This window comes from Gavialis gangeticus, unplaced genomic scaffold, assembly GCF_001723915.1.
Source record: "Gavialis gangeticus isolate Ggan-Ray unplaced genomic scaffold, GavGan_comp1, whole genome shotgun sequence".
Classification (NCBI taxonomy): domain Eukaryota; kingdom Metazoa; phylum Chordata; order Crocodylia; family Gavialidae; genus Gavialis; species Gavialis gangeticus.
In genome coordinates, this window is record NW_017728993.1 from 47566628 (window position 1) to 47574750 (window position 8123).

The following is an 8123-nucleotide window of genomic DNA, read 5'->3' on the forward strand; positions in this document are numbered from 1 at the left end:
TACTCTTTCCTGCCATGGCAGGGGGTCGGACTAGATGATCTGCTCAGGTCCCTTCCGACCCTAGAAACTATGAAACTATGGATATGTTAACAGTATTTCTTTCTAGACAATATAATTTCTTTTTTCCTTTCGCAAGCAGGTTTGCAGGTAATGCTAAATGGGGATTTTCCCTAGGGAAGATTTTATTGAATCGTCTTATAATATTTCTTTTGAATAGGGTTGTACTACCCACACCATCAAGGAGTATGAGATTCCGCAAAGCATGCTCTTTCTGATGCCAGCAAGCTAACTCTTGCAAATAAAGCCATTATGAAGTGAACTTGGCTTCATGAAAGCTTCCTCTCCCTCCCCCTCCCCCACCATATTTACTTGCATGTCAGACGAGGTTTCTTCACCCCCAGTCAGCATGGGGGAAAATGCCTCTGATCTTATATTCAAATACAATGCAGAGGAGGAAGCAGTTGGCTGCTGCAGCTCTGACTCTGGCCCTGAGCCCAAATCAGGGCGAGTCAGACCCATAGCAGCCTCCTGCCCCTCTCTGCAGCTTCTGTGTCATTCCCGCTCCCAAATCCTCCCCTGTACTGTCAGGTGCAGCTTGCCTCTAGCTCAGGCTGGGGTTGCTCCTGGGTACAGAGCACATGGAAACTCCTTCCCCTGTCCAGCCAACCAGCAGCACCAACACTGCTGCATGCTCAGGTAAGGGCTGGGCTTCCAAGTGCTGTGCTCTGGGACAAAGAAGCCTGAGCAGGGTCTGACAGCAAGTAGGGTGCCAGGAAAGAGGCAGACTGGGAAGTTGAGGGGGTAAGTGGCAGAGACGGGGCAGTGAGGAGAAAGGCAGACTGGAGAGCTGGGAGTGGGAGGTGGCAGAGGGGAGGAAGGCTGCAGGGGGGAGAAGTGGGCAAAGCAAAAGACAATGGGGCGCTCTATCACCCCCACCCCAGCCACTGGTTTTGTAAGGGAGTGGGATTCAAGACAACTGTCCAATACTTAGATTCAATACCTGAAAAATTATAACATTTTCCAGTTTTTCCATATTTTCCAATTTTCCATGTATAGAATCTAATTATTGGACATCATCTTATATTCAGGGTCATCTTATATTTGAGTAAATACAGTATGGACATACATACATACATCTTAGTCTATAAAAGTGTATAGCTACCCTGCCTTCTGAAAGCCATTTTGCCCATCCTCCCCACCAAGGTTTTCCTCTGTATCAAGATCTCAGTTCTATAATGGGACCTAAATTTGGTCCTTAATCTTTAACATACCTGTTATTTAAACTGATGACATCAATTTACTTTTTAATCTCTCCAATAAGGTAGCATTTCTGACGGCTGTTACCTCAGCAAGAAGAGCGAGTGAGAACCAAGCTGTTATGGTGGATCCCCCATAAACAATTTTCTATTTGGACAAGGTGGCGTTTCTGCTGAAAATACTCTGAATTCCACCTCAGCTAGAAGATGGCCCTCCTGATCATCTTTCCCAACCCTATGCCTCTGAGGCTGAGGCTTTCTATCATTGCCTTAAAATCCAGAGGGCTTCTAGCCTTTTATTTACATGGGATTAAACCCTTTTGAAAGTTTCCATACTTGTTTATAGCTGTGGTGAGTGGCTCCCCATTTGATACCATCTGTGTCACCAGGAGGAGGAAGCTCAACGTAGGGAACTCTGCAACTGTCAAGCCTATACTTGTCCCTGGTTACCTCACACCTCTGGACAAATTCATCTGGGCAGCATCTATTGATTCCCTAAAATGCCTTCAAGGAGCAATGACCCATCTTGGAAGTTCTCTCTAGTGTCCCCTTGTGGATTCTTTCTTCTGAACCTATGGCTCCCATCTCCTTCCCTGTGCTCTCCATTGTCCCAAGTATAGCTGTAGCTGTCCCCCGATATTGGAAAGGGCTTTTGGCTTTGGGGAAGGAGCCTAAAATCCATTTCCCATCTTACATCAGAACTGTAAACAAGGTGGCCCAGTGGTGCCCAACCTTTTTTGTCCAGTGGGAAGGATTGGCAGTGCCCCATCCATCCACAGGCCAGATCCAGCTGATAGTCTCACTCAGGTACCATGGGTGCCATCTGACTGTGGAGTGGAGTGAGGGACAGGCTGGCCCTGATCCAGCCCTGTGGAGGGAAGTAAGTGTGGTCAGGCCCCAACCCAGCCCTCCCGGAAGGGAAGGGAAGGGAAGGGAAGGGGGCAAGGCCTGGCCCAACCTAGCCCCATGAGGGAGAAGGGAGCATGACCCAGGCCCTGATCCAGATGCAGAGAGGGGCATGGGGGAGGGGGGCATAGTTTGGCTCTGACTGGCAGAGCAGATACTGGGGTTTGGGAATTTAGCAGGGTGGATGGTAGTCTTATTAATGGCCATTACTGGAAAATTTCCAGGCCTGTAGGGAGCCCCAGAGGTTGAGTATCCCTTTTGTAGCATAATACATAGCCCACCCTCTAGTAACAGGGAGGGACTCCAGCATTTGGTGAAGTCAAAAACCCAGCTATCCACCTAGACCTAGGATTGCATTAGATGCCCCAGCTGGGGATGAGCCATCCTGGTTACCAATGATGGGCTTCTACCTTGACTGGAAGTCCCAACAAAGCCATAAAACCATCAGAACAGACAGTGATGACCTATCTGCTCAACAAATCTGATGAGCTTGCAGATTGCTCTGAACCCAGCACCTTGCCTTGACTCTGGTCCCTACTTTTGTTCACTATTCCTGCACTCCTGGTATCGGTGTTCAGCTTGACTTGCTCCTGACTGTGACTCCCAGTTCCTGATACTGACTTCTTGACCTTGACCTGCTCCTGACCACATCTGGATTCTGGTTTGACCACCAGCTCCAGACTGCCTTGACATGTGGGTCTGGAGTCAGGTTACTGACCCCAAACCTAACTGCTAGGCCCAGCTGCCTGTTGCCCTCTTGTGATAGTAGCCATAGGCAAAAGATTGAAAGGCACAGCAATTTGTCCCCAGAGACTGTCAGGCTAGATCTCAGATTGTACTTAATTGTGTTATGAGACTGCCAAGGTGGAGTCACCATTTGCTTTGGTCCACTGCACTTGAGGCTATGTCTGTAGCTTTCTTGCATGGGGTTTGTCTAACAGACATCTGTAAGACAGCAGTGTGAAGTACAATCCAAGCCTTTGCTAAGCATTGTGCAGTGAGGGAGATTTCATGGGGTGATGCTGCTAGAGCACATCTTTTTTTCACTTAGGGAATTCCAAGATTTACCTCCAAATGATGGTGAATTATGCTTTGGAGTCCCCTACGTAGGAAAATGTGTGTGTGGACAGTTACTCTAATAAAAAAAGGAGGTTACTGAAGTTCTTCAAGATGCATTGTCCACACTCACAGTCACCCTTCTTTTTCTTCTTCCTTAAGTCATATCAATAGGAGCTCTGCAGTTGAGAAGAAACTGAGGAGTAGGATGCATACATTGAATATATCCCCTCAGTCCTGAGCATTGAGGATGAAGGGCAAGAATGGAGTATAGGACTATAGGAAAGCAGGGCTGCAAGGGACCTCACAAGGTCATCTAGTCTAGCTCCCTACACAAGGCAGGATCATTCCTGACTATACCACTCCAGCTAGGTGTCTACCTAACCTGCTTTTGAAAATTTCCAAGGATAGGAATTCCATAGTTTCTCCAGGTAGCTTGTTCCAATGTTTGATCGCTCCTGGAAAGTTGCTTTTGGACTATTTTGTATTTGTTGTATGGTCAATACATCTTTGTTTCTCCTTATCTTGAAACTGTAAAGGGGAGAAAAGAGCAGAGCTGGCCTTAGGGGTGGGTGACATGAGTGACTGCCCAGGGTGCTGTGGTTGGGGTGGGGGGAACACATGCACACACATGTGAGCAGCCCACACACACAGCCTTGCTCTCTCCCATCCCTGGCTGATCCCTGCCCCAGGCAGGAGGAGCAGTGCTCAGCCCAGCCTGCCCCAACCCAGTCGCTGCTGAGGAGGAGCTGGGCTGGGCAGTGTGGGCAGCAGCAGTGGTGCCTTCCTGCTCTTCTGCTTGGCACACCATGCTGCTCTACCTCCCTGCCAGACTGCCCCCTACCTTTGCCTGCAGCAGCACCTTGGGGGAGGAAGGGGGTACCGGGGGGTGCGAAAATACAAGTTTGCCCAAGGCACCATTTTCCCTAGGACCAGCTCTGGATAGGAGTTCCCTCTTTTATTAACTAGAAAGGACTGCAATGCTGGTATAAAGAATTCAGTAGACAAAACAACAAAAGTAATAGGGAAAATCCATATTCAGGCAACTATCTGCAGGCCCTATGAAAGCCAGTGTTTCATCCAGAGCTGGGAAGAAATTTATGACCATTTCCAGGGGCAGGTCCAGAGGGGATGCAGTGGTGTGACACACCCCGCTTTCAGTCAACCATGCTGTGGAAGCAGCAGCAGGGGAAATTTTTTAAGTCCTTGAAACAAGTAAGAATTCCACCCCCTCTCCCCCTTCCATCTTTATGCTCAGCAGTACCTCCTGTCTCCCCCACACACCGCTACTGCTGTCTCTAGTTGCCCCCAAGGTAGGGGCAAGGGGGGTTGCTCCAGAGTCGCTCCCATTCACACCAGTCAGGCTCCATGCAAAGCCAGGCTCAGCCAGAGACAGCAGCATCAAGAGATGGGTCCTTCCTTCCTGCCCAGTCTCCACCCCACCCCTGTGTTCCCTGCCATCCGGACAGCAGGCACAGAGGAAGGGAACCCACCTGCTACTGCTGCTGCTGTCTCTAGCCAAGATTGGGTCCATGTGCTGCCTGGATGCAGTGGGGCAGGAGTAGCTGTGGAGCCTCCCCACTGCCCTTGGGTCAGCTGGAGACAGTAGAAGAGCAGCAGCAGCAGGGAGGGGAGGGAACATGCCACTGAGCAGAGAGGAGAAGGGAGGGGGGAAGGAAGAGTCTTAACTGCTTGAGGGACTTAAGTCCCGTGCTGCTGCTCCAGCAGTGTGGTCTGCCCACCTTGGTTTTGGGAGGAGACTGGGAGCTGGGGGTGTAGCCACCCCTGCAATGCAGGTTGCTGCTCCCACACCCTGCTTTCTGAAATCTGGGATCCATTTCCCATTTGATTTTAAAAAAACTGTTTCTGAGGGATGACAGTCCTCAATCAGTACATAACCTTTGTGTCATCAGCATTTTCACAGTTTTACTTAGCTATCAAAGATAGGGGTAATTTTCCTGGGCTATCTTCTGAAATCTACATGATGATAAGAGTTGCATTCAAACTAATGTTTTTAAATTGTACTGTAGCTTTATATTGACCCTGGGTGGGTATTCATTTAATGTTTTTAAATTCCAGATTAACTGGAGTCAATAATAAAAGTGAAAGAAAGAAGTCACAGTATAGCTATGGAAAAGATGTTTATATTAGCTACTGAACACTCAACTGGATAATAGGCAGAAGGCAAGGTAAACTTGTACCTTATAGACTAACTAATTCAGAGGTGCATCATTCAACTGGATGATACCAGCTGTAAGTCAGGACCCACTTGGGGTGTGTCTACACATGCAATTAATGCAACTGAATATACTTCAGCTCAATTTGGACCAAAGTAAACTAATCCTGATGTCACCCTACATGTGTGTTTAAGCACAGTAATTTACCGTGCTGCTGGATAACACTTGTACCTGACAGGACTATCTGGCAGCACAGTAAATCAGTCTACTACACCCTAATTGCCTGTATGGGTAAACTGTGATGATTTACTGAGCAATAAATTAGTCTGCTGTGCAGTAAAGTGTCTCTGTAGACATGCCCTGGTTGACTTAATCTTGAAACCTCTGTATCCCTTTGTAGACCCCTGAGTCATCCAGCCCCTTAAATAAAGCATGTTACTTTCATGCTTTGCCTCTGAGTAAAGTTGTATGACAATTGTTTCCCAAAGAGAAGAGCACAATTAAAAAAATAAAACATCAGTGAACTCAGCTCTATTGAGTTGTTTTCATAAACTAGCTAAATAAGGGGTGGGAACAAAATATGTAGCCTGTATATACAAGGCAGTTAGAGGGGGGTGCACGTGTCAACCTCAACATGATTTATTTTTTGTGCTGTCTTTCAGTTATAGCAGAACCGTTGATTTTTTTTTCCTTCCAGCCTAACCAAACGACACCTTTCCCAATTGCATTCTACACATGGCACAAGTACATTTCTGTTTGCTGCAGCACTGGCTGAGTCATTTAGAGAGAGGTGTGGAGCAATCGAAAATACCTATCAACACCATTAAACCAAGATGTAGAGAGGAAGGCTGCTTCAGAAAGCAACTGATACGGTCAACGGAATCCTGTGTAATAGTGTGATATACAAGACTTCATTAATCAAGCATGTATTTGTGATGTTAATTTGCACAAAAAGTGCAAGAATTCCTATTCTCTGCCATGCAATTTTCTCTGTATAGCATGCATCTATCACAGCAGACTACTATACTGTGGCAATTGCAAGTACATTTTTTGTACTGATCATAATAAGCATGGATTTAAAATGACTAGCACCTTTCAAAGTAGGAATGATTCAAAGTTATTCCCATCTTCAAAGTATTACAAACATGAATTAAGCCTCCAATACCCATCAAAAAGTCCACAAAGTACTGGTAAGTAGCATTTTTCACAGATGGGAAAACTGACCCACACTGAGGTTAGATGAAACACCAAAGGCCGAACAAAGTCAGTGTCAGAGAAGATTATATTCTCTCTTCCCAAAATGTGATCATTCCACTAGTCCATGTGATACTTGGAGCTAAGGGCATTAGCAAAAAAAGGACCGTTTCCTTGAGCATGTCTGCACTGCTGAAGATGTTTTTAGATAAATCAATGAGACTTCTCTTCAAGTCTCATAACATCCACAGGACGTAGCAGGGCACACCCAATTTCATTGCCTCTGAGCATTGTCTCTCGGTCACACTGATTTCTTTACCTCTTAACCCCACCTAGTATATAAAATGGGAAGGAGTCAGAAGAGACACTTGAATTTCCTTTCTCATCTGTGACAGATCCTAGATTGGAACCAGCGCACTTCTCGAAGGTAGGTGTCTGGGAGTAAATGGAGGTGAGGGGGAATCGCTGTAGGAGCAGAAATAATAGAACAGTTCAATAAAAGCAAGGATGCATCCTCCGATAACCCTGAACCGAGGATGGCCAATGCCAGGGAAGCTCTGACGAAATGGATTTCCCTAACCATGCCCGATCCATAGGGAGCTCTGTTTGCAAAGGAGACAGGATCCCAGAAAGGGATGGTCCAGCTCTCCCGGCAGGGTGTGATGCATGGAGTCATGTTTGTGACCCCCAAGTTGTAGATCCGAGTGGCGGGTGTCCACTTATCCCATCCGTGCCTCTGGGCGTTGCTGTTTGTCCTGTGGGGCCAGGAAGGAATTCTTCCTCTCCTGTTGCTATTGGTATCTATTTTGGGAGGTTAACCTTCCTCAGAAGCACTGGGTGTTGGCCACACACCTAAGCATGGGAATTTGAATTGGGATATGCTGCTGCTGTGGTTCCTGGCTAGAGGGTCTTTCTTGCTCCTCTGCTTAGGGTCAGCCCAATCTCTGCAGTTGGGATCAAGAAGGAATTGCACCCCATGATCAGTGTGGCATTGGGGGGCGGGGGGGGGGGAGACTCTTTCCTCCGCATCCCGGTGCCTTCCTCTTCTGCCAGGGCATTTTAGCAGATTTCTGCAGTCCTAGCGGCAGAACATCGCCAGTGCCCTTGTCCTCCCCCCCACCTGTGGCAAATAAAAGGGTGTTTCCAACGCTCCTGGCACGGAGCCTGGTAGTTGTGTGTGAGAAGAAGAGGTTTCGCTGCGGACGATCCTGCCTAGAGCACGAGGCGGGACTAGATGTGCCCGGACAAATCCTGACAGGAAAGGGGCATGGGTAGCGAGGGAGCAGCGGGCTGCGGGGCACGGCCTCTGACTCACAGCCTCCCGGGCCTGACGGACTGGAGGCTGCAAATGAAAGAGGAAGGCAGAGGGGAAGCCCTACTCCGGCCCCGCGCACTCCCCGTCCAGCACCGGGGCTGACCCGGCAGCTGCGGCCCCGTCCCGCTCCTCCTGCAAGACCCCCGTGGGAGCCCACGGAGCGGCACCGCGGACGCCTCGGAGCAGGGCCCGGGGGAGGAGCCGGCCGGCGTCCCCGCG

General features: G+C 48.4%; 1 protein-coding gene and 1 long non-coding RNA gene across 2 annotated transcripts in view; one reads left to right on the forward strand and one right to left on the reverse strand.

Annotated features, from left to right (window-relative positions):
• The window catches only part of LOC109286890, a 17377-nt gene extending 13806 nt beyond the window's left edge, over nt 1-3571 (reverse strand). Inside the window, exon 1 of the long non-coding RNA XR_002094703.1 lies at nt 2798-3571. This is a non-coding gene — a long non-coding RNA (uncharacterized LOC109286890). The remainder of the gene's footprint in view (nt 1-2797) is intronic.
• A 1290-nt stretch (nt 3572-4861) lies between these two features.
• The window catches only part of S1PR1 (sphingosine-1-phosphate receptor 1), a 7405-nt gene continuing 4143 nt past the window's right edge, over nt 4862-8123 (forward strand). The window contains exon 1 of the mRNA XM_019501699.1: nt 4862-7016. The gene's annotated coding sequence lies outside the window, so the exon portion shown is untranslated. The remainder of the gene's footprint in view (nt 7017-8123) is intronic.